This window comes from Balaenoptera musculus, chromosome 20 (genome assembly GCF_009873245.2).
Source record: "Balaenoptera musculus isolate JJ_BM4_2016_0621 chromosome 20, mBalMus1.pri.v3, whole genome shotgun sequence".
In the NCBI taxonomy this organism is placed as follows: domain Eukaryota; kingdom Metazoa; phylum Chordata; class Mammalia; order Artiodactyla; family Balaenopteridae; genus Balaenoptera; species Balaenoptera musculus.
The window spans coordinates 24,954,900-24,982,574 of record NC_045804.1 but is presented as its reverse complement, the minus strand read 5'-3'; the positions used below and the strand labels follow the sequence as shown (position 1 = coordinate 24,982,574).

General features: G+C 39.5%; 1 protein-coding gene across 4 annotated transcripts in view; it reads right to left on the bottom strand.

Moving 5' to 3' along the window:
* LOC118886720 (speckle type BTB/POZ protein) overlaps positions 1-24,975 on the bottom strand; it is a 67,406-nt gene extending 42,431 nt beyond the window's left edge. For 2 of the 4 annotated variants that reach the window (XM_036836830.1, XM_036836829.1), the window contains exon 1: positions 24,796-24,975. The gene's annotated coding sequence lies outside the window, so the exon portion shown is untranslated. Of the gene's footprint in view, positions 1-2,840; positions 2,951-4,640; positions 4,790-24,795 lie in introns of all 4 variants that reach the window. The other 2 variants (XM_036836827.1, XM_036836828.1) reach the window with 2 other exon arrangements.
* Positions 24,976-27,675: the final 2,700 nt, after the last annotated feature.

Here is a 27,675-nt window from a genome sequence, read left to right as displayed (position 1 = left end):
ATTAATTTTTAAAAATAAAATGTCTACTTTTCTAACATGCCAGAGTATTTTCTAGTCTGAGTTTACAAAAAACCAGTGTCTTTTCCCCAGGAGATCTCTCTCTCCTTTTCCACAAGCTTACAGAATTAAAAAGCACAATTTCTATCATTCCTTAATTATATTCATTTGAAAAGTCGAACATGACTAAAATACTAAATGGCACCATCTTCTATCCAGTTGCTCAAGCCAAAACCCCTATGTTCTCATATCCCAACTATCAGCAAGTCCTATCAGCTGTCCGGCTTCCTAATACAGTCCACATTTATCCATCCCAAATTATACCCATTTCTGTGCAGTTTTCTCTCATCTGAACCAGTGTTAACTGGTGTCTAACTGATCTTCCAGCTTCCTCTGTAGCACAATCTATCTGCCACACAGTAGCCACAATGAACTTTAAAAAGGTAAATCAGATCATGTCCCTCTTCCATTTAACCACACTTAGAATAAAATTCAGTCTCTTTACCTGACCCTATAGGGTCCTATAAAAACTGGCCCATTATGCCTAATTTATCACCTATCCCTCACTCCAAACACACTGACTGGCCTTCTTTCTATAAATAAGCCAAGCGTGTTTCCATCTCAGGGCCTTAGTGCTATCTTCCCTCAGCCTGGAAGACCCTTCTCCTAGTTATTCACATTACTTGCTTCTTGTTATTTATGTTTAGCTCAACAGTCATCTCTTTTAAAAAAGGCCTTCTGGGGACTTCCCTGGTGGTCTAGTGGATAAGACTCCGTGCTCCCAATGCAGAGGGCCCAGGTTCGATCCCTGGTCAGGGAACTAGATCCCTCATGCATGCCGCAACTAAGAAGTCCTCATGCCGCAGCGAAGATCCCTCGTGCCGCAACTAAGACCCAGCACAGCCAAAATAAATAAATATTTTTTTTAAAAAATTAGAAATAAAAAAGGCCTTCTGTGACCACAGCCAAAAGTAGCAGCCCCATCCCTACTCTTCCATGGATTTGTTTTGTGTGAATTAATCCTCTACACTGTCTACAGTTTATAGAGCCTGATCATCTTCTGAGTGCACTTATAATACTGACATTCTGGTCCTGCAAGTCTGAAAACCAGAACCTAGACAGTGGGGGCTCTGCTGAGATAACGCCCAGTTCAAAGTCAGAAGCAGCCCCTGGTCTTTTTCTTGTTTGGGTCCAACAGAAACTTGATTAAACTTTCTTTCTTCTTTTGGGTGTAAAAATTTTTAACGAAGCCATCCTTGATCTTTGAAACTTTTCTTATTGTATCCACTTAGCTTCTCTTTTTAAAAATTATAATATCAAGCCTGTAGACTCTGTCTTGCCTTAAAGAAATCACTAGTTTTTCTGACCACTAAGCCTTATTCTGTAGTACATAGTTTATTTTCTATCAATTAAGGAAAACAACTGATCATAATGGGACTGGGAGCTGAGATCTGTTTTCTGAGATGGGAAACTGGCTTACAAGTAGAAAAATAAAAGGTAGACGTAAAAGCATTTTTGGAGATGGAGATATAAATAATAACAAAAATTGTAACGAATGCCTTTTGGGTGACAGTAAAAAACCAAGAAAACTTGCTAATGTTACTTAATTCTTTAGGAGTAAAAGACTGAAGTGATCTGAGTAAAGTGAAGGGAGTTCTCTGCTATTAGCCTGAATACTCTTTGAGGGCAAGGGACTTGTACCCAGATAATCCTGTATTGTGCCTGGCACATAGAAGGTGCTTCATAAACATCTGGTGAATAAAGGAATTAGCAAAATATTCTAGGGATATAAAAGGATTTAATGAACATCCAGTAAAATGTTTTACAGATTGTTTTCCAGTCTTACCTAATGTGACTGTTCAAATTAAGTCAACTGTCAGGATACCCAATTCTACTGCTCAGTCTACATTCGCAACAGAATTAAAGTGGCTATAGAAACTGGATTCCTCCCCAAGGATGTGAGGTTACAAAGATAAATTTGCAACTCTATTTGTTCTTGGTCCTCTGTAACCTCTTCTTCCTTTCAATTCAACCAAACCTTAACTGATTAAAGCTGCACAGATTTGACTCTGATCCTCAAGATGTAAAAAGGCTCTTTTACTCTATTTCCTGAAAACCCTTTCCTTCAAAGCAACGAGTCATCTTATTAGCTGAATCAAATTATTATCAAATAGAGGTCCCATTTTGGGAGAGGCTTATGGATTATTTAAATTTTGGAAGACTAAGTTTTTCCCACCTATATTACTAGTAGAGTCACAGCAAAAAATAGATTTTTGTCCTAAGTCCAACAACTACTCTGAGCATTAATAAATGTGTTTCCATTGCTTGAGCCCTAAAGTCAATCAACCATAAAAAATATTCATTGAATACAGTTTGGATGTCCAGTCCCATGTTAAATCACCAGCCTCACTACTACCAATTTCTTTGCTTGGTTTGAATTAAGAGAAAATGTTTCTGGCCTTGAAGAGCCAGGAAAAGATTCAACTTATAGTTAAAAGAACTCATATTTTCAAGAACTGAGAGTTCCTCCTCAATATATAAATTTTCCTCCTTTAAACAATTTCCCTACCGTCCTTTTCAGTATACTTGGTCTTTAAATAGGAAGCCATTTAGAAGACACAAAAATTATTTCTCCATCTATTCATCCCTGGAAACTAGATGGAAAACTCAGTAAAATCAGTTTTAAAAATCTAGATAGTCAGCTAGTATTCAAATCAAAAAGGGAAGCTTTGGACTCTAGACACAAATTCATTTCAAATATTAAAAACTTATAGAACTCATAAGTAAATTCACTTTTAAGGAAAAGTTACAAAATGTAGGTAAGAGTAACACTACCACTTTACCTTTATTGCCCGAGGTAGGTACATGAAGCTCTGTCTCACAAAGGTCAATATTTTATTGGGTCTTTCAAAATCAATTCTTCACAATGAGAAATGGACATCAGTTAAATAAACTGTTAGAACAGAACAGAACAGAACAAGTCAATATATTCATAAGCTCTTGCTGTCTTTGGGACCTGAATTCTAGTGTAGGCTTTGTAGATACTTTCCTAAATCTAAGTTTTCTTAAATTTAAATTGAGGCCAACTGTCCAAGGCTCTCTAAGCTCCCTTCTAGAACTAAAGTTCTATGACCCTTTGGAAAAACTGTTAAAATTACATCTGCCTCTCTACATATATGCTTTTTAAAAAATAAAAGCAATATGTACTCAGTATAAATAATTCAAAAGTTATAGGAAGCTATAATTGAAAAGTAAAAGTTACCTTCCAGACACCCAAATCCCTCTTTCCTAAGCCTAAAGACAACCACTGTTTTCTTTTGTAGCCTCAGAAACAAGCAAAAGAACACACAAAACCAAAAAAAGGCATGTCCCAGCAAACAGACACACACAGACACAGACACACACACACACTCAAACTCCTTGGAGGCACACACATACCTTGATCTTTCTAAAGGCGGCAAGGAATTCCACTGTACCCTGATGTGTGGTTTCTGGGTTTTTGCTACTGCAAACAATGTAGCAAATAGGTGTATCTGAACATAAATGCAGCAAGCCCAAGTCTAAGCGCTGTTTATTTTGATAGATAATGCCAAATTGCTCAACAAAATGTTGTACCAATATATACTCCCCATCCACATGACTGACTGCTCAATTCTCCCACACCTTTGAGTACAAGGAAGCACAAAGAGTAGGTGAGAGTGAGCAACTTGTACTGCAGATTCTATTAATTCCAAGGAGATCAAGTTCTATCTTAGATCAGGATGTGGATTTAATAGCATGTATGGCTAAATTCCTCCACATATAATCTGGCCACTTTCACCTAGAGATGGATATCGGTACACTGAAAAATCAATTTAGTTCCTTATCTTCTTCACTGCCAGATGATCCCTATTAATTCAGCTGTTTATTCCCAAGTTAAATGGAATAGTACATGATCTCAGAGTTGATAAGTGTTAACAGAGCACACAGAAGTAACTCCTGGTGTATTTTTAAAGTATTTTTTAATTAAATAACTGGTATAATGTCTAGCATGGAGTAGATACTCAATAAGTAACTGTTAATTAAATTAATGAGTGTTATCCACTTTGAAAATATCATCTTAGTTTAGTAGGAAGTATTTGCAAAGGACCATATAAACATCAGGCAACTCCAGGAGGAGCACATGAGTTTCTAAAAGCAAAGTAAACATATATAAAAGTTCTCATTTTACTTTTCTATAATTTGTTATTTTAATTATTTCTTACATCTTCAGTTGTAGTATGCCATCCCATGGGGGGAGGGAGCAACAACTTTGGTCTTACACTGAAATGTGGAAAAAGAAATTTAAAAAAAAATTTTAGAGCCAGGGAAATGAGGTATATCTAATGCAGTATGTTTTCAGCAGAAGCTCCCTCTAATTTTATAAGAAAAGTGGGAAAACACAATTTAGGAACACCCAACTATGAGATTATTCCCGACACATAATCTTTCCTTTCCTCACCCAAGTAAACCAACCACACCCAACACTAAATCTCTTAAGAAAACTGCCCCCAGTTTCTTCTATTATCAGGGGATCACTAAAAAAAAAGCTTCACAGTTTTAAGGATCAACACGAAGCACTCAAATCAAAGCCGACCTTACATACACTTACACGTAAAACTCACCAAACACAGCAAGTCCTATGCGAAGGACCAGAAGCATCTTTCAAAATGAGGGAAGTCTTCTCAGCCCTTGCTCTGACTACACCACAAATTATCAATGGGGCCCAACTCCAGACACTGGGTTCAGAGCAGATAATCCAACAAGGCATCAACTAGGAAAGGGAGGGGCAGTTGAAGTAAATGGGAAATGAAGTCAAATATAAGGGTTACCTGGCAAGGGTCCTGCCCATGACATTATCAGAAAATCACGTGGGAGGTCCCCAAATTCCACCACTAACAACAACCAAAAAAACACCCTTACCTGTAGGCCTTTTAAGATTGGTTGCAGCTGAAAAAAAATTAAAGTCTTCTAGGTGCTAGCAAATTCTACCTAATGGAGTTCAACGTCCCATCTACCAGAATGAACTCCACAGATTAGAAGATAAAAATTTTAGGCTAACAGTTTTCAAATAAAAATTATAAACCACAGAAAAAAACAAATATTACAATCACATAATCAAAGAGGCAGGCCTCAGACCGAGATGAATCAATTACGCTCTTCAATACAATCTACCGTTTCCAAGACACACAAGAATCTGATTCTCGGACTTGAGATTGGTATTAAGTGGCAATGGATTAAGACAGAAAAATGATTACCTGAAACTGAACCAAAAATCAAATCCAAAGACACTCAATTTAACACTGAGCTTGCACATACTGTCACGAACAAACTAAAGCAACTATTAGTAGGGCTGCTATGTTAAGTGGCAAACTATTGTGACATAAAATAACGGGTCATAACTGGCTGGTAGACAGTCTGATAACCAAAGTGCATTTTTATTGGTTACTGCCCATACTTGCCAGAAAAGTTCATCCAGTCAGATCATGTAATACAAATTACTTCCAAAAGTAAGCAGTAGTTTACTTCTTTCCCCCACTGTATGAGTTTTTAATCAGCACGCACTCCATACAAGGCAAAACAGTCAAGGCACAGTCCAGTGGAGGAAGGGAGGTGTCTTAGTTTTCCATTGCTGCATAACAAATTATCAAAAATTGAAATTACATGTTCAGTGTCTTTAAGACTGCCACATAATTTATAATTAACCCAATCACTCCTAAAAATATCTCATGTCTATAAACTTTGACTTTCCCAACTGTTGTTAATTTAGCTAATTCAGAATATTTTTGTTATTCTTGGCATTAAGATACTGTTATCCTCATTCTTTACTCTAGAATGAAATTATAACCTTAATTTCATCCCTACCATACTTGAAGGAGATGAAAACATTCAAAAAGAAATTTTTTACAATTATTTAAAAAAATGCTATAGATATCTATGGTGAAAAATCATTCACAATTTATTGGTGGAAAAAAAGACTGGGTCAGTATAATCTGTAGACTCTTCAGATCCTTTTTTGCCTCTCTGTCTTCAAGTAGTGATAACCAAAGCAGGACAAGGATGGATAAATTTAAATCCACCCATTTTCTTATTTGTCAGGTTGGTCAAAGAATTGGTGAGAAAGTTTAGAAAAATTTGTTAATATGAGACTCTGGCATTATAAAAAGTTCTAAACAGATCTCGTTAAAAGGATACAAAAGCATCCACAGAACTCTGGATGCATTTATTTATTTATTTATTTAGCATATTTATATACAGTATAATTTACCTTTTTGTGTACAAAATTTTTTACAGAATTCACATGGAACCACCACCAAAATCAGAATACAGAACAAAATATATGCTTTCAGGCAAGTTATTAATACTCAGAAAAACTCCCTGTACCTCAGACTCCTCACCTGTAAAACACAGGTAAGAATACCTCCATCATAAGGTTACTGTGAAGATTAAATGAGTTAAATACAAGTAAAACGCTTAGAGCAGAGCCTAACACATAACAAGTGCTCAGGAAACATCAGCTATTGTTATTAGTGTTTTTTTTAATTAATTTATTTATTTATTTTTGGCTGCTTTGGGTCTTCATTGCTGCACACGGGCCTTCTTTAGTTGTGGCGAGCAGGGGCCACTCTTCGTTGCAGTGTGCAGGCTTCTCATTGCGGTGGCTTCTCTTGTTGTGGAGCACGGGGTCTAGGGCCCGTGGGCTTCAGTAGTTGTGGCTCGCGGGCTCTAGAGTGCAGGCTCAGTAGTTGCGGCACACAGGCTTAGCTGCTCCGCAGCATGTGGGATCTTCCCAGACCAGGGCTCAAACCTGTGTCCCCTGCATTGGCAGGCAGATTCTCAACCACAGCGCCTAGTTTTTTAATAATACTCTGACACTAGGAGGGGAAGGGACTGAGCAGACACATTTTCTAGGTCACGGAAAAGACTGCTTCTCAATGTACCTTAATAAAACCCTCACCATGTACCTTAATAAAATGGCATTCTGGTTTATCTATCAGCCCAATGTGAGTTTGGCTAGCCACTTTTCTCTGAGACCAGTCAACTCTGGTGCACCGAAGAAACAAGTTTACTTGAAAAACTGAGGAATGGATCCTAAATCCTAAAGGCCCCATCAAGTTAACGGCATCCTGAGAAGGCTTGTCAGAAGAGCTAGTCAGTCAGCTTATGACCTTGGTTCCCTCTAAAAGGCAACACTGGTCAAATATGCTTCAGTGAAAAGAATGTGATGCTAGGAGGGAGATACTTGAAGTATACCACAAATTAGCTTTAACACGATTATGTACTTTAAAGAGAAAGTCTGAGTTTTAAAAAGTACTAGTCAGTTCTCAATTATCCACACTAAAGGAGGTGAAAAGTGGTGTAAATAATTCAAAACAGACAGTAAAAAAAGAAATCCTTAACATTCTACTTTAGAATGTATTATGTAATTTTTCCTATAGATTTATATCCAAAATTGCACCTGGATATGATCAACCTCACAGCATCCTCTTGAGGCTCAATCTTAGGCCACAAAATTCTTTCAAATGAAAGTCTCTAAATGTCATATAGAAGTAAAAGGTGAGAACAAATGAGTTTCCAAAAGTGAATCAGTCTAGACCTGGTAAGCCATGAGAGATCATCCAACTGAGGAATTTTGCTCCCAAAGATATGGGGGTGCATTATTGTGCCTAAGGAGCTGGAAGTGGGTATCAGCCTAACTGCAGGCCAATTTATTTCATAAAATCAAGGTATTCTTGAAAGTTTATGTAATAATCTCAAGTGCCAGAAAGGACTTCAGCAACCACCCTGTCTAAACCCTTCGATTTTACAGAAGAAACTGAGATCCACAAAAGTTGCAACATGCTGTCAAACTATATAATAAAATGAATATTTAAGTATTGGGAAGTTCATTTTTTTTTGATACATAACTGACATATAACACTGTATTAGTTTTAGGTGTACGACGTAATGATTTGATATACATATATACTGTGAAATGATTACCACAATATGTTTAGTTAATATCCATCATTACACAGTTACCAAAAAAACGTGTGTGTGTGTGATAAGAACTTTTAAGATCTACGGGAAGTTCATTATTTAAATAATTCACTTATATAAAAAAATAACCTGTATTTCTTGCAAAAAATAGACTATTCAGTTTGCTTAAATTGGGCCACATATCTGCTTTATCTTAAAGTTCCCTACTGTACAACTTCAGATGTACCAGAAATAAAATCAGTCCTCTGGAATATAACTTAACTCCAATAGAAGCCTCTCCACTGCACCACAACATGAACCCTCCTTTACAGTTAGTCTAGCCGCATACTCTAGCCTATTTGTCAGCTAATACACACCTTCCTCAACTTTGTTCATACCATTCTGAAGGCCAGGAACATTCTCCTACCTCGTATCTGAATACTACTCTTCTGGATCCAGGTCAGGTTCCACCTTGCCTTGAAGCATTTCCTAATCACCTCAGTGCACTCTGAATTCCCATCATATTTACTGTCACTTTCTTGGCAGTTAACAAATGTTACTTAGGATCCCTTATCTGATAACATAAGATGCCCAGAATTGTAATTGTTCTTTGTATGTGTTTTTCCCTACCCTCAAATTCTCTTTTGGTAGGTGTAGTGAGAACTTGGAAGAGGTATTTAAAAAATCAAAACAAAACAACTTAGATGAGAAGAGGAAAACAGCTGGTAAAAGGATAAAATCGATTTTTTTCCTTTATTAAAATGTCCTTTTGGGACTTCCCTAGTGGCACAGTGGTTAAGAATCCGTCTGCCAATTCAGGGGACACAGGTTCGAGCCCTGGTCCAGGAAGATCCCACATGCCTCGGAGAACTAAGGCCATGTGCCACAACTACTGAGCCTCCACTCTAGAGCCCATGAGCCACAACTACTGAAGCCCGTGCACCTAGAGCCCACGCTCCACAACAAGAGAAGCCACCGCAGTGAGAAGCCCGCGCACCGCAACGAAGAGTAGCCCCCTCTCACTGCAACTAGAGAAAGCCCGCGTGCAGCAACGAAGACCCAACACAGCCAAAAATAAATAAAATTAATTAATTAATTTTTAAAAATGTCCTTTAATGCTGTTTAAATATCTTTTCAACTATAAAGATATTAAAAGAATAATTAGGAAAATATGGAACATTGCACAACCTTCAACACAGCAATTCTGCTTCCACTTTAGGAATCCATCCTAAGGAATCAATCTGATCAGTGTATAAAGATTCATCACAGCATAATTTATAAGCAAAAATTGGAGAAAAAGGAAGTTCATTAGGAGGGAACAGACCAAATAAAATATGATGCATCCATACAACATATTTCTATGTAGTTACTTTAAAAGAGTATTAATGACATGAAAATTTTAAAGTTGTTTCTATTTTTTTCTATTTCTCCATGATTTAATAATCAGAAAAAAGCAAATCTTTTCACTCTGAAAAAAATATAGTGTAGATTTGAAATAACATAAAACTATTTACCACTTAAGTGACACACTAGCTCATGAAGAGTAATCCTTAACAATGTATCAAAGTCAACAAGTAATCAACTTCCCTGCTGTTTTCATGTTGTTTCTTCATGCCAGAAGTTTCTGAAATAATTACCAATAACTTTCATTGAAGGAAGTTTTCACCTATCCAGAGGACAGACATCTCCATAAGTGGTGACAGGATGGCAATGAGTCAAGTCATCATCAAGTCAAGTTATATTCCAAAGGTCAATGACGACGACCACCACCAACATCCCATCACCAGACCAACAAGGCAGAGGGGAAATCCACTGAGTTAGCATCTCCGATCAACGGATTTGAATACTGGAGTACATGAAGACCAAGATGGTACTCTGTGTCTTTTTGTTGACAGGATTTCAACTTCAATGGCTCCCACAGCCATTCCACTTCAGATGCTCACTGACATTCTCATACCTTAGCAAGGATCTCTTGGAATTTTTTATACTTCCCAGATGCTAACTTCCGAATTTTTCTCTCTGAACTTCTATTCCATCTACCAAGAGGAAGGGAACACTCAAGACGAGAAAGCAAGTACAAAAGCCCTGAAGGAGGACCTAGCTGGGCATACTGGAAGAACAGAAAGAAAGCCAGTGCAGCTTGAACATGGTGCACAAAGGAAAACTGCAGAAGAAACTGAAAGGGATGATATCACAGAGGGCCCAGCAGGTCATGATACAGACTTTGGATGTTGTGTTTTCAAAAATTTTTCCACTCCCATGGTGAACCAATCTTATGTAAATAAAACCTAGATTTATGTTTCAAAGCTCACCTGCTCTTCCAAAACCCAGTGCAATAGATTAAACTGCCTGCCTGCTAAGCAGCCTCTCTTAAATGTCAATATATGCAAAGCCAAACGCTATCTTTTCTCCCAAACCAGTTCCTCCTGACTATTTTGTATCTGTTAACAGACCGACCATTACCCAGGCTTGACATCTCAAAGCTATCTTTCATTCCTTGTCTACTGTCCATCCCCACTACATACTGGCTCCACAGGTCCCCAAACCTCCAACCTACTCTTTCTTTTCTAGTCCCAATGCCCCCATCCTAGTTCACACTAGCACCAATTCTTATTCAAATTACTGGAATAGGCTAAACTTTCCAGACCTTCAGTTCCTTCCCCATCAAATATATCCTATATGATGTCATTTAGATACTTTTAAGACCATCAACAAGCAGGTTATATACAAATTTATTACCTCAAGTTCTGACTTTACTTCAAGCTCCACTCACATTTCTGCCTACTTAATGTATTTATACTCAGCCTCATTCACATCTCAAATTTTAACATGTCTAAAACTGAACTCCTGACTTCTGATCTTCCCTCCAAATCCCACACCTACTCCTCTCCTATTTCCCACTCCCATCTCAGTTAAGTGGCACCTCTACCCATCCAATTACTTGAGCCCGAAACCTGGGAGTCATCCTTGACACTTTCTTCTCCCTAAACCCCCACACTCACTCTAAAATTAAACAGATTTTCTTTGACATACTTCTCAAATAATCTACTTCTCTCCATCACCTCTGCCACTGAGTTCCACCTGCAAAGATTCCTATTTAGGTGGTATGAGGTGCAGCCCAGGCTTCAGGAGCTTTAAAAGCTCCCCAGGTGATTCTGGCATGCAGCTAAGGGCTCACCCTCTGCTCTACAGGTCCTGGACTCCTACGAACCACTCCAAGCTTATTTCTACTACTTTCTCCCTTGTTCACCTAACTCCACCCACCCTGACCTCCTTGCTGGTGCCTTGAACATGCCAGGCACATACATTCCTCCTGGCTTTTGCCCTTGCTACTCCCTCTGCCTGGAGATTCTGGTTTACTCCTTCACCTTCTACTTCTACAGATATTTACTCAAATATTACTTTTGTAGTGATTTAGTGAGACATTCCCCGGCCATTCTATCTAAAATTGCAATACCCACCTCCACCTCAACGCTCAGCATCTCTTCTCTGGCTTTATTTTCTCCTTGGGACTTATCACATTCTAACATAACATATATTTTATTTATCTTGTTACTGCCTGAATATGCACTTCATGAGAGCAGGGATTTTTGTCTGTTTGTTCCTTAACATATCCCCAGCACCTAGAACATCATCTGGCACAAGGTGGGTAGCTCTATTAAAAATTTAACTCCTCAGCAAGGCCTGCCCAGATTCCTCAATTAAATTTAATTTCCCCATTATCCCCATAGTAATTTATTCCTTTCCTTCATAACATTTACAGTAATTTGTAATTATATTTTATTTGTTGAAGTTCCTTTCCTAGAATGTAAATTCCATGAGAATAGGGATTTTCCGTTTGGTTCACCACTATATACAGCATACCTCATACTTAAGTGCCACAGAGCAATTTAAAAATTTTTCGATGAATGAATTAATAAATGATTGAGGTCAAATACAATTTCTGAAAGCACAGTCTGATCATGTTATTGTTTCAATCAAAAACTTTCAAAGTCTCTCCATCACTCACCACATTAAACCCTAACTGCCTGGCCTTGGTAGAAGACCTCCCACGTTCTGGGCCAATTTACTTTCCTGTCTTAGCTCCCATTTTCCCATGTGTCTTTTGCTTCAGCTACACTACACTGCTCATTATTTCCAGTATGCACCCTATACTAACACTGTATTTCCCCACCTCCACATTTTTACTCATGACATTCCTTCTGCCTGAGTTCCCTTCTTATTCCTGCCTATCAAAATTCCAGCCTTTAAAATACCTACCCTTCAAAACCCAGCTCAAATGTAACCTTCACAAAGATAGTCCTCCCACCCTAACCTTCCCAATTGAATGGTCTCTTCCTCTTCTTTTTTTGTTTTTGGCCACGCCGTGGGGCTTGTGGGATCTTAATTCTCCGACCAGGGATCGATCCCGTGCCCTCTGCAGTGGAAGTGAGGAGTCTTAACCACTGGACCGCCAGGGAAGTCCCTCTTCCTCTTCTAAACACCAAAATACTGGTTTAATTCCCCACTCATTTCAGAACATACCCTCCCCCACCTTTTACAAACTCTTTTGTTTATAATTACTCAACAGATATTTGTTGAAATGAAGTCAGTTAACACCACTAGTACCCCTTCTCTGTCATAAAACATGTTTAAATTTGGGGGGAGGGGGTGTTCTCTTTCACAAGACTCTTTAATGACCAAAAAGACTTAAAGCTGAAATAGCAGGTTCCTAGCCTTAACCTTCCCTTCTATGCTTTTTCTGAAAAGGCAAGATCTTCCCAAATGCAATTTTTGGAGCTCAGACTTTTTAATGTACTCAACTGCTTGAAAAAAAATGTTAAGCTGCACGTGCTACTATGATGACATAAATTCCATAAGCCATATTAAAATGGGTTACCCTAAGATTATGACATATTTGAAAGACTATCTGGCTAAAAATCTGAATACCTTAAATTCTGCTGTTTGAAAACGATAATTACTAGGAAAATATTTCTGTTCAACAAGAAATCTGAAACTTTTTATGATCTTTTAAGTACCCCATTCATTTCTACATCATGTTAAATGATGTTAAGTAACACTACCAGCAATCCAGTAAAATTCTACCATGAAACACTTGTTGTACCTCAAATAATAGACTTTTGTTTCCCTACCCACTGGGGTTCCCGAAGTGTAGTTCACAGATCCCTGAAAAGTCCCTTTCATTGAGTCTGTTAAGTTGAAACTATTTTCATAATACTAAGAAACTACTGCCTTTTTCATTGTGTTGGCATTTGCACTGGTGATACAAAATCAATAATGGGTATAACTGTGGATGCCTTAGCTTAAATCAAGGTAATGGCATCAAATAGCACTAGAGTTATGTGTGTCTTTTATCATCATGGACTAGTGATCTTTTTAAAAGTCATTTCACTTAAAATGTTCTTGATGAAGCAATAAAAATTATTAATTTTATTAAATCTGAGCCCTTGTACAGGTCTTTTAAATATTCTGCGTGATGAAATGGGAAGTATGCAAAAAGCACTTCTACAGGATAGTACATTGGTTGTCTCCAGGAAAAGCAATTGTGACTCTGATTAGTGAGCTAAACTAACCGCTTTTTTCATGGAACACTACTTTTACTTGGAACAAAGGGCAAACTGTGGTTATTCAGACATGAATATTTAGCAGGCAATTTCTTGAAAATGAAGTGATTCTATCCCTTCAAGGAAAACAGTTGATAGTATTTGTTGCCAATGATAAAGTCCAAGCTTTCAATCAAAAATTAAAATTTTGGAAATACAGTAGCTGCTTAATAGATGCCCAATACTTACAAATTTTTCTGATAAGAAGGACAGTGATATTAGCTAATGTGGGTTTTTTGGTATTATATTATGAAACGTGTCATTTGGAAGATCTGCTTAACTCAATGAACCAACATTTCCTAAACAACCAATGCATGATATTATAAAATCATGTATCATGATATTATAAAATTCATGTAAATCAATTTTAATGTAACAGTAACATCGATATGATTTCAGATTCCACACTGCAACCTAACTTATGAAGAAACTACCAATTATCAAGTTTTGGTGTAGTATCAGAGAATAATATGCACAACTGTCTGAAAATACTCCTCCCTTTTCCAACTACAAGTCCTTTAAGGCCATATTTTCTTCATGTATTTCAATCAAAACAATTTATCACATCAGATTGAATACAGAAGCAGATACGAGATTCTAGCTGTCTTCTATTAAGCTGGATATTTAAGAGATTTGCAAAAATCTAAAAATGTCACTCTTCTAATTTTTTAAAGTTATTTTTCATAAAAATATATTATTTGTGTTAATATGATACCTTTTTAAGTAATTAATATTTTTTAATGTTTTTTGTTTTAATTTCTAATTTAGTAACTATCAATAGATATAAACCACATAAAGAAAAGCTCAATAATTTTTAAGAGTGTGAAGAGGGACTTCCCTGGTGGTCTAGTGGTAAAGAATCCGCCTTCCAATGCAGGGGACACAGGTTCGATCCCTGGTCAGGGAACTAAGATTCCACATGCTGCGGGGCAACTAAGCCCACGCACCTCAACTAGAGAAAGCCTGCTCTCCACAACTAGAGAGAAGCCTGCGCGCCGCAATGAAAGATGCCACAGTGAAGATCCCGCGTGCTGCAACTAAGACCTGATGCACCCAAATATAAAATATAATAAATAAATAAAACAAATATATATATTTTTTAAAAAGTGTAAAGAGTTCTGAGACCAAAAAGTTTTGAGAACCACTGCTTAAGAGAATTTGCCTCTGATTCCAGCCCCAAATTGCTTTTGGTATCCTCAACCAGAGTTGAACCTGGGCCAGATATCTGGCCCAGGGGAAATCAAGCCTTAGACTGACCAAATCAGATATTGCTCAGGAATCTGAATTAAGCTTCATGGATACTGAGGTCTGTTTATGGTGGAACACTAGAGTCTAACTGCTGAAGTATTGTACTTGGAACTGTCTTGGTGCCAGCCCTTTCTGAAGCCTTGTTGTTCAGCTTTTCCTTGGATTCGACGACAGCTATTTCCTTCTGATAAATCTTTTATATGAGCTATTTTAAATAGGCTTCTTTTCCTTATGATCAAGAAAGCCTTAACACCATAGAACCTCAATGCCGTTACCAAAAGTGTTTCATCTGGTGTCCTTGTATGAGACAACAAATTATAACAAGATTCTCCTCCATCTGAAGACCATATTCCTATATAAAAAAAAAAATATCGGGCTTCCCTGGTGGTGCAGTGGTTGAGAATCTGCCTGCCAATGCAGGGGACACGGGTTCGAGCCCTGGTCTGGGAAGATCCCACATGCCACGGAGCAACTAGGCCCGTGCGCCACAATTACTGAGCCTGCGCGTCTGGAGCCTATGCTCCACAACAAGAGAGGCCGCGATAATGAGAGGCCCGCGCACCACGATGAAGAGTGGCCCCCACTTGCCGCAACTAGAGAAAGCCCTCGCACAGAAACGAAGACCCAACACAGCCATAAATAAATAAATAAATAAATAAATAAAGATTAAAAAAAAAATCACTCCAACAAAACTAAAAATTGAATGGAAATTATCGGCTCATTCAGAATAAGAGACAAACTTAATGACCAGCTGCTAGATAAGGGAGGTTTGATTTTTTTCTCTCTTTTGGAGAAGGCCATTATATATCATGTCAATACAATTTAGACAGCAAATGGCTTCAATGAAATACACCAATCTGACAGGGTTTTTCAGAGAGGCTGATGAACAGAAAAAGAACAAGGTAGTGAGACCTGCCCTACCAGATATGAACAACTATTATAAAGCTATGATAATTAAGGCAGTGTAGTACCAGCACAAGATATGCAAGCAGACCAATGGTACAGAATATAGAGAACACAGACACAAATCTTCATATATTCGGAAACACGTAGGTGGTATTTAAAGTTGTAGGGGGCAAACATGACTATTCAATAAATGATGGTGGCGTATCAGGTTATCCTATGGAAAGAAAATTAAATCCCTACTTTGGGTTATCCTTATGAAAATAATTAGGTCCCTACTTAACACCAAGCATCAAAATAAATTCTAGGTGGATTAGAAACCTAAATGTGAAAAACATAACTTTAAACCTTGTAGAAGAAAGTACAGGATGTAACTATTACCTCACAAGAAACACACACCATAAAAAAAAAATCCTACTTTAAAGTTTAAACTTAGTTTCAATAAAAGATAAAGTTAAAAAACAAAATATACCCATTATGGATGGCTATTATTTTTTAAAAAAAGCAGAAAATAACAAGTGTTGCCAAGGATGTAGAGAAACTGGAACCCTTGTGCACTACTGGTAAGAATGCAAGATGGTGCAGCCATTACATTAAACTGTATGGAGGTTCCTTAAAAAAAGTAAAAATAGAATTAACATATAATTCAGCAATTCCACTTCTGGGTATATACCCAAAAGAATTGAAATCAGGGTCTCAAAGAGATATTTGCCTGCCTATGTTCAGAGCAGCATTATTCACAACAGCAAAAGGTGGTAGCAACCCAAGTGTCCATTGGTGGATGAATGGATAAACAAAATGTAATTACACACATACAAAGAAGTATTATTCAGCCTTGGAAAGGAAGGAAATTCTGACACATGCTAAAATATGGATGAACCTCATGGACATCATGCGAAGTGAAATAAGCCAGATACAAAACGACAAATACTGCATGATTCCGCGCATATGAAGTATCTAAAGTAGTCAAAATCATAGAAACAGAAAGTAGTACCTGTTTCTTAATACCAAGAAAAGGATTATGTAAATCTCAAATTAAGGAGATGAATGATTACATATACATCTTTTTTTTTCTTGCAAATAAATAGACAGATTGATAGGAGGAATTAGAGGTCTTCAGAGAACTACTGCAAGCCCTTCTTTGATGTAGCTGGTGCCACAGCCTGAAGATTTATGCCAACAGCTTCTTAGAAAGCAACAGTCAAGAATAAAGGTCTCTGGGACTTCCCTGGTGGTCCAGTGGTTAAGTCTCTGCGCTTCCACCGCAGGGGGTGTGGGTTTGATCCCTGGTCAGGGAACTAAGATCCCGCATGCCGTGCGGCGTGGCCAAAAAATAAAAAACTTTTTTAAAAGAGTTGTTCGGACTTCCCTGGTGGCGCAGTGGTTAAGAATCCGCCTGCCAACGCGGGGGACACGGGTTCGAGCCCTGACCTGGGAAGATCCCACATGCCGCGGAGCAGCTAAGCCCGTGCGCCACAACTACTGAGCCTGCGCTCTAGAGCCCACGAGCCACAAGTGCTGAGCCCACATGCCACAACTACTGAAGCCCGTACACCTATAGCCCGTGCTCTGCAGCAAGAGAAGACACTGCAGTGAGAAGCCTGTACGCTGCAACGAAGAGTAGCCCCCGCTCGCCGCAACTAGAGAAAGCCCGCGCACAGCAACGAAGACCCAATGCAGCCAAAAATAAATAAATAAATAAAATAAATTTCTTTTTAAAGTGTTTAAAAAAAAAGAAGAAGAATAAAAAGGTCTTCACAGTCAAGCAACAGTTACTGTCCGAATGTAAAATTCCCATTCTGTGGTCTGCATCCAGCTCTCCGAAAGCAGCATGACCAACTTTGCCACACAGAGCAACTAAACAACTCCTGCCAATTCTATTAAAACATGACCATAGTTGTAAGAATGAAGGCCCAAGTGTTTCCTAAAGAGGCTAAACTTCAGAATCTTTTTTCCTATAATGGGAGTTTGTCAAAAACAAAAGTAAAAGAAGCTACTGGATCTTAGTAGCAAATGTATCACCATAGTCTTTCAGAGTGATTCACCATGACTGAAAACAAACACAAGAAACAGGTGTGCTTCCCTGAATACACAACCAGAATTTAATATGGAGGCAGTATTGTTATGAAAGTAGGTTAAGAATAACCTTATAAAATCTGAAAGTAAATACGACAAGATGGTAAAAAGAAAAATGAATTTCAGATAAATATCAGAATACTGTTATTGTCAGGCTTTGAGTAACCTGAAATCAGTAAGTTACTCAAAATACCACTGTAACGGTAAGAATCTTATAAATCATTTTCTGCTAAGGCAGGAATTAGTTTAGCCCCTAAAACAGTTTTAGAATGTAGTTCCACTGTATCTTTCATTTATATTAACCTTCATTAGTGTGATGGATTTTCAGAAAACACTGTGGATGCATCAACATTTCTGAGTCCATAGTACACGATAAAAATCCACAGGATCCAGCACTGTTCCACACCCTGTGTTAAGACAGCTAGATATCAGAGTTCATGGCCTATCTGAAAATTTTCCCTAATTAAGAAAAATTTGTCTCTTTTTTATGATGAAATCTAGTGATAATGAAAAAAACATGCTATTACAGCATAATCTTACATAACAGTCCAACTGTGTTGGAGAAATGTGTGTAATTGAGGAAAAGGGAGGAAAGACAAACACATACTTGTACATATATACATATACATACAAAGATTTATAACAATCAAAACCCCATATCCCCAAGATACTATATACAAATTATCAGTTTCTAAATTTCATCCTGTGTACCTTTCTATCTCAGAAAAAAAGCAAGGTTGCTCATGAGAGAAGAAACTACCCAGTCTCCTCTATAGCTAACCTTATATTAACGATGTGGGGGTGGGAAGCAATGTTCTCTTCAGAGATACTACCTGTCTTCACAAAGACTATTCAAGATAAGAAATCTGTGAGGTCTCAGATTCAGAATCCAGCAATGCCAGTGGCACAGAAGTGAGTCAAACACTAGGTGCATTGTGTTAAAAGAAAGGCACCTTTAGTTTTTAGAATTTGGTGCCAGAAACTCCCTAGGGAGATAAACAACATAATTTATTAAAAGGGAAGAAAATGTAATTAATGTATATATAAACGTACGGAGGTGAGGTGAGGGGACATTTGAGACAAGAAAAATACAAAGTGATCCAGGGACTTCTTTTACTAGAAGCACTCATACACCAAGCTTAAGGGTTCCCATAGGTCAAATATGGGACATTTTGAGTATCAAAAAAAGGTTATAATTATTGGTAAAACATAGACTAAATTAAAATCCACGAGTTTATAATGATACTAAAACCAAGAGAGCAAGAAAAAGAAACAATTCATTTGCTATCATTAAAGGTATACCAACTCCTTACTCAGAAAATTGCTAAAGGGAAAATTAAGAATTTACCTGAACTTTTGGGAAGAAATTATAATTTATTCCTAACTGATGAGGGAAATCTTTACAGAAGATGGAAGGCAAAGGAATGGCAGAATTAGAAAATTATCATTTCGTAATAACCAAAGAAATAACTGATTCAGGCAAGGATCGTCATCAGAAGGTGAAAGGTTGCTGGAGAAGTAAAATAGTATCATGCCAAAGTGTCACCACTCTACAGATTACGTGCTAATTACAAAGGGGAAAAAAGTCTTTACAGTGAAGAGACCTGGTATTTATGATCTTGAACAAACAAATTCATCACCATTAACAGTCAGACATTATGACATGATGTTTCTCTTACTGTGATGTGATACGAGGTACACAGCATCACCTATGAAGTATTATTACCAAAAATGTTTAACCTGAATCTAACCAAGACTTCACTGCCAGTTTGTAGGAAATACAGGGATAAAGGAGCAAATTAAATGAAACTGTGAGGAAAACACTCAGAAAATTCCAGAAGTGATATGTTATACAAGACAGATGGCCTGGTCTCTTCAAAAAGGCAATACTGCACGGCTCCTAAATAAAGGGTTCTAGATTGAGAAACAGACTAAAGAGGGGACTTCCCTGGCGGTCCAGTGGTTAAGACCTCACCTTCCAATGCAGGGGGTGAGGGTTCGATCCCTGGTCGGGGAGCTAAGATCCCACATGTCTCGTGACCAAAAAACCAAAACATACAAAAAACCCAGAAGCGGGCTTCCCTGGTGGCGCAGTGGTTAAGAATCCGTCTGCCAATGCAGAGGACACGGGTTCGAGTCCTGGTCCAGGAAGATCCCACATGCTGTGGAGCAACTCAGCCCGTGTGCCACAACTACTGAGCCTGCACTCTAGAGCCCATGCTCTGCAACAAGAGAAGCCACAACAGTGAGAAGCCCGCACACCACAACAAAGAGTGCCCCCAGCTTGCCTCAACTAGAGAAAGCCCACGAGCAGCAACGAAGACCCAACACAGCCAAAAATAAAAACAAATTAACAAATAAATTTATTAAAAAAAAAAAAAAACCAGAAGCAATATTGTGACAAATTCAATAAAGACTTTAAAAAAAAAAAAGAGACTAAAGAGACATGTTTGGGGCTTCCCTGGTGGCGCAGTGGTTAAGAATCCGCCTGCCAATGCAGGGGACACGGGTTCGAGCCGTGGTCTGGGAAGATCCCACATGCCGCGGAGCAACTGGGCCCGTGAGCCACAATTACTGAGCCTGCGGGTCTGGAGCCTGTGCTCCGCAACAAGAGAGGCCGCGATAGTGAGAGGCCCGTGCACCGCGATGAAGAGTGGCCCCCGCCTGCCACAACTAGAGAAAGCCCTCGCACAGAAACGAAGACACAACACAGCCATAAATTAATTAATTAAAAAAAAAATTTTTTTTAAAAAGAGACATGTTTGGAGAAAAAAATACCAATAGCTAACAAGTGTTGTATTGGAGACAACTGGGAAAATCTGAACATGAACTGAATATTAGATGGTATTAGGAAAGTATTGTTAATTGCCTCAGCTGTGACAATGGAAGAACAATTAACTAAAACAACGTCTTTATTTTAAAAAGATGCATCTACAGTAAAGTATTAAAGAAGTATTAAGGTGTCATATCTACAATATAAAGATTTATATATTATATGTAAACACACATGCACATACATAGATAAAGCAAATATAGAAAACATGAAAAATTGTTGAATCTAGGGGATAATTGGTATAAAGGTGATAACGGTACTGTTCTTTCAATTTTTCTGTATGTTTAAAATTTTTCACCTAAGCAGCTGTTAAGTGGGGGGGGGGCCTCAAAATGTACTTCCTCCCAGAAGGCCTTCCAAATGACCTCGCCTCTAAATCTTAATCGCTTCTTTACAAAGTCCTCTCAGCATGGAACACATATTTCTGTTCCTGTTCTGTTTTCTAATTGTTCTCTTATAATTTGATATACTCAGATTTGGTTTTCCAATAAAATTGTAAGCTCCTTCCAGCACAGACATCTTTTAATTCTTTTCTATTTTCTCACAGCTCATAGCGAAGCACGAATTCTGCAATTAGCAGACTTTTTTAAAGTACCAGTAGCGAACCGGTTTTCAAGGCAGAAACAGAGATACAGATGTAGAGAATAAATGTCTGGACACCAAGTGGGGGGGCGGTGGGATGAACTGGGAGATCGGGATTGACATATATACGCTAATATGTATAAAATAGATAACTAATGAGAACCTGCTGTATAGCACAGGGAACTCCACTTCGCTGTACAATAGAAACTAACACAACATTGTAAAACAACTATACCCCATTAAAAAAAAAAAGTAAATAAAATAAAAATTAAAAAAAAAAGTACCAGTAGCAGTATTCTGTGCAGGCACTCAGAAAAGCACCTTAACTAACTGGGTTAGCTTTTCAATTCCTCAACAGAATGGCAGTTCACTCGTATAAACAATTTTGAGTCACTGCTATCAAAAAGAGATCATCAAACATCACTTATGGGCTTATAGAATTTCACATAGAGAAACTAGCAGCAAGAGTTAAAGGGAGAAATTAGAATATAGGTTCTACATGTCTTCCTAGCATTGTTAATGGATTTCCCGTGTTACCCAGGCATACAACTTTATTCTCATGACATTATTCTTCAGTCCAACAATGTCTATCACCACCACCCCCATCTGCAAAACAGTGACTGTATTTATCCACAACTCCTGGGTGTAATGAATCTTAACAAGCTACATAATGAACTTTAAAAACTTAGATAAAAGAGTGCACAGACTTTTTTTTTTTCTTTTTTTGGCCGCGCGCGTGGCATGCAGGAACTTAGGTCCCTGACCAGGGATCAAACCCATACCCCCTGCAGTGGAAGCATGGATTCTCAACCACTGGGCCACCAGGGAAGTCCCCTGCACAAAGATTTTTAAAATTTGATAACACAGTGTTGGTGAGAAAAGAGGCAGACTCGTACACTGCAGGCAGGAATATAAATACAACCTCCATGGAAAGCAGTTTAGCGATATCTAACAGCATTAAAAATGCATATATCCTTCCACTAGGAATTTATCCAACAGACACCCATGTACATAAAAAGTACATACAAGGAGTTAATTGTAGCACTGAAAACAACCTAAGTATCCAATAAGAGCTGGCTGAATAACGGTACATCTATACAGTGGAATATCTGCCATCTTTCAAAAAGGGAGAGGTACTCTATGTACTATATGAAATGACAGCCAAGATATACTCAGTAAAAAAAAGGAAAGTGCAGAATAGTGGGTATAGTATCTTATCATTTGCATAAACAACAAATAAAAACAAAATACCAACGAATACATAGTTGTATATGCTTATAAAAGCATTATCTCTCGAAAGGTTAAACAAGATACAGGTAACAACAGTTTCCTTTGAGGGAGGTAACTAGAAGGATGAAAGGAGGACAGGAGAAGAAAGATTCTTCCCTCTCTCTGTGTAGCATTTGAGTTTTGTTTCATATGTATGTATATGTGTTACCCATTTTAAAGAGTTATTTTTTTAAACATGGCTCTGCACCAATTCGAATTATTTAATTAATACTTATCTTAACCTAAAAGCATTTCATGTCTTCATACCATGAAAATTTTACATGAGACTTCAGTAAATTCAACCAGATAAAAACAAAGCATCCTGCAGGACAGAAGCCTGAGAAGAGAAATGGACATTTATTACCTCCATAGCTTTACTTCAAGATTTTACCAGACTACCTGATGGAAGTCTGGACATAGCCAACATTAAACATCTCCAAGCACCAAACTAACCACTATGAAGAGCTCTAAAAGGAGAAGTCCCAAAGTACCAAATGGACACCAACCACCCCCAGCCTAAGTGTGAAGCTGTCACAATAACTTACACTCCTCAGTCCTCACACAAGGAAAAAAAAGATGAGTCTCCAGCTCTTTCACAGGACACAAGAAGATATATGCCCCCCAAATTCCTGTGCTTCCTCTGTGTCCTCTCTTGGCTCCAGCTGTAACCATGGCAACAGAAAACAGCACAAAAGACAGCTGAACCATGAGAAGGCCAGAGTTAAATGGGGAAGTGAAAAAAATATATATATACTTTAAGGCCCAAGAACATAAGGTCCTAGAGTTAAGAATGGCAGCAAAAAAAAAAAAAAAAAAAAAAGCCTTGAGAGGCGAATACCAAAGAAAGAACACAAAGGAAAGAGAAGAGAAAATAAGGCTCACTAATAATATGTCCCATTCCTAAGTTATCCAGATAGGAGACAAGGTTGGCAAAGACAACTGAAAAACACAGAAAATGTGCACACACACACACCCAACAATTTAGTTATTCATTTCAATGCTATTCAGCAAACCTTTTGCTTGTAAGAGTTTATTAACTCCTCACTCTGTTCTGATGGCAGAGGTAAGAAGCAGCAAGTATCCAAAGCAGTGGCAACACAGGAAGGAGCAAATTAAGGGACCACGTATAATCTGCCAACGGAAACCCCAGGTTCTATAACACTGAAATATTATTGTACCTTAAAGTTAACTTTTAAAAATTGCTCTTTGTTATTTGCAAATGTGAAAGAAACACCACTCTTGTTACTTAAAATTAAAACTTCCACTGGGTAATTTATTGTCCACCAGTAGTTTCAGACTGCTTGTGTTTTCATGTGCTGTTCAGAGCATCAATAATGTACAGCTAAAACGAAAGCGCTAAGGAAGATCTTTTACCAAAAAAGAGGCAAATAGGTCACACAAAGTAGGAGGGCTGGAGATGAGAGAACCCTGACGTCTTGATTTACAATTACTACTCTAAGCCTTATACCCTTCGCTCTTTATCTAGTTCTGTGAGAATAATAAATAATTTTACTAAACGAAAACTCCCCTTACTTTCTTTTTTATGACCCTAGTCCTCCTTAGAAAGGCTACCAAAATCCCCTGCCAGAATAATTGAATGGGTTGGGGCACCTACTCCTAAATTTAGGGGAAGTTTGCATTAAAGATACAACATGACAATGGGAGTATCCGAGGAAAGAAAAATAATACTAAAACTAGAAGTTGCAGTGACAGTTTCAAAAGAAGTGTCAGCGTGGGGCATGTTGGCTCTGGGAGGCGTTTGTAGCCTGGGAGTCTCTAGGACAACACAAGATGCGAACGGTGCTTTGTCATAAACTCCCTCAAATAATTTAAATTCTCCCTTTTGGATAAAAGCAACAAGCTCACTATCTGGCACCAAGTCTAGCCCACTGCCCGGGAAGAAGGCAGGCGCGTGGTCAAGGGTCTCTTTATCCCGCAGGTCGCTGCAACACAGCGATGCGCATGCGCCCCGAGGGCAGCGAACAAGCACCCCGGGCTCGTTCACACTCGCGCATGCGCAGTCACCCATCTCGCCGCAGGCGACAGCTCACTATTTGGCAAGGGGGATGGGGCTGGGAAAATTATGGGGGGGGCCGAAGGCGGGGGCGCGTTTACGGTTGATTAGGCTCTGGCATTCGCGGGCCACGTAACCCGGCATGTGGGAAATGGGGCAGAGAAGAGTTATGTGCGGCGGGGGGGGGGTGTGGGGGGGGCGGAGTGGGGGGGGGGTCAGTCACCCCTTAAGGGAGACGCCCCCCCCACTCCGACAGGACAACCCTCTTCCTCGACTCTCCTCCCCCCACTCACCTGAGAGCGGCGGCGACAGCTGCTGGTCCCCGTCCCCCTGCACTCGCCTCATACTGTCCGCAACATCCGGGACCTGCGGAACCGCCGATACACAAATACACACACACTCGGAGCGCGCGCGCGCGCGCACACACACACACACACACACACCGAAACACACCAGCCGGGGCGTCAATGGCGTCAGCACGTCGACGCAGCGAGCGCGTACCCGCCGGGCCCCACCCCGCGCGGCCTCCGCCCCCTCTACTCCCCTCCCCTCCCCTCCCCTCCCCTCTCTGGGTTCTCATGCCCCTCCTCCCTCTGCTTCAAGGCTCGCCTACCTCCCCTAGTGCGCATGCGTCCCAGTTCTCACCAGTGCCCGAGGGTTTGCGGGGAAGGAGGGGCCTGAGAAGAAAGAGGCGGGAACTCGGAGGGGGTCGCGTGTAGGGCGCGGCAGGCTTCGCAGAGGTGCGAGGACCAAATAGAGTGGGAGTGGGGTGGCCGTAACAACAAAGGCATTTAACAACAGCAACTTATACTTGCAAGCAGGGTGTGGATCACTAACGACTTTACCTCATTTTTTTCTAACCAACTGTCAGTAAAGTATTTTTTAGACTTTATGATGATGTTAGAGACTCTCTTAAGTAACATAAAACTGAGCATTTGGAAACAGAAAGGAGAAGGACCGTTCTTTTGAGGGAAGGCAGGCATATAGGTGGCTTAACTGAAAGGAAGCTGATTCAGTGACAATTTATTGTCTTGGACACCTGGGTCCCCAGCTGGTCTTACATCCTAGCTCCCCAAGGGCTATCGTTGATTCCTGAGTTGAGTAAAAGAAAAAAGTCTCAGGGATTTCCCTGGTGGGCCAGTGGTTAGGAGTCCACGCTTCCACTGCAAGGGGCATGGGTTCAATCCCTGGTCGGGGAACTAAGATCCCACATGCCGTGCAGTGCGGCCAAAAAAAAAGAAAGTCTCAGAGCATCTTGGCCCTGGGAGAAAAAAGTCATCTCCACGTTATTACGTTAGAGTAATAATGTCAGTAATGGGATATTTGTTATTGTTACAATGCTTTCCTTTAGCTTCAACTTTAAAAAATTATTCTTACTGAATCAAGACAAATAATCTGGAACAGGCATTGTCTCTTTTCCATACTGAGATTGTATCATTACGTAGACACGCACACAAATGCATGAGAAGGCATTGTATCCAAAAGAGCAACCAGATGAATCTATGGTGGTGGGGGCGACAAAGTGTGGGCCCTGCCTTGGGGATAGCTACCGGAAGCTCTGCTTCTGTGGGACTGTCTCCTGCCACATGCATCCTGGCTCCAGGTGGCTGGTGAGTCTGTTCAGCAGGGAAAGCTGGGAGCCCATGAGCAAAGCCACAGGGGAGGCTGTGACAGTGCCAGGCTGCCTTCCACTTTCAAATACGCAAGCACACCCTAAATTCCACAGCTTAAAATGTCCTAGGAATGACGGACAAAACACTCTAAACTCCTTAAGCTTGCTCAACCCATATTTCAGCCAAAATGATCAAGAAATGGAGATCCTAAATTCAACAATGATGTGGTTACTGTGCCTGCCCCACTTAAAACAAGAAGCACTTTCGTCACCTATTAGGCTGGTGCCTGAAACTTTCCAGTTAGATTCCACTCATCATCATCAACAAATATTTCATTCTGTTAGCTGAAGCCAGCGAGGTTTTTGGTCCTTGGGAAGCATCAGAGTGCCCCACAGGCAACCCAGTAACCAGTCACAAGTAACTGATTCCTAGTGTCACTGAAACTGTTCAGTTCCTGTTCTTTTGACTTCAGATTTCACGGGATGACAGGGAAGAAAGAAAAGGGGTACTGCTTGGAGGGAGGAGCATGGAGGTGGGAAGGGGTGCAGAAGGAGGAAACTGGAGGCACGGACAACATACTTTAGCTACCTTACAATTGGGGCGAATCATTACAGTTTAGTCAGATTCTGCCTGGGACCTGGGAAGTGACTCCTCAGAGCTGGTGAGTCTGCGCCAGCAGCTTGTCCAGGCTGGCCCTGAATCTCCAGAGAGCTAGAAGGACATAAGAGTCCTTTCTCCATCTGTAGCCTGGTGTGATGAGGCTCCCGTTCTACTGTGGGGACCATACCGCCCACCTGAGATGTGATCCCACCAGCCTCTGTACAAAGGACTTTGATTTGGTGTGGATCTGATTAAACGACTGTAGATGTCCTTGGAAGCACTGTGTGGAAGAATTTTAAACAGCTTCTCCTTTTTAATATGCACTTCCTCTTCAGTTTTAATTATTTTGTTCCTACATTTTCCCTTTCAATTTACTAAAATCTAGAAATGTAATTAGAGCAGAGGCTGGGCTCAGAGAAAGCTGCCAGGATTTCTACAGCATGATTAAATACACTAGGCATCCCTTTAGTGTGGGGCTGAAAAATAGGATTCTCATTATTATCTTTCCTTATCCAGGAAAGAATCAGTACCATGTACAGATACGGATTTATTGAAAACGCAGCACTAATTAAAAACTCACCCAGCCTCTTGATGAGGTCTGGGGGGGAAAGTGCAGTTATTTAATTATTTCCTCCATTTACTGTTTTGTTGTTGTAACCACAACAAGCAAGAAACCCCCTCTTCTCTCCCCTCAGGAGGGACTTAATGAGGCTTTTATCTATGCAACAACAATCAAGCTTATAATGGCACCAATTCAACTCACTGCTCTTTGTCATGGTAGGAAACATACAGAACTTGTTTTCTTAATCCAAAGCACAAATGACAAAGTGTTCTTTGGCCATCATGAGCCAGGTCTGGGCAAGGAATCTGTCCCAAAGACCCCTAGACGTCTGGTATTTATTCTGCCAATGAGGATCTTCAGCTCCATTTTACAGTCCAATAAGCAAAGGCATGGTTTCC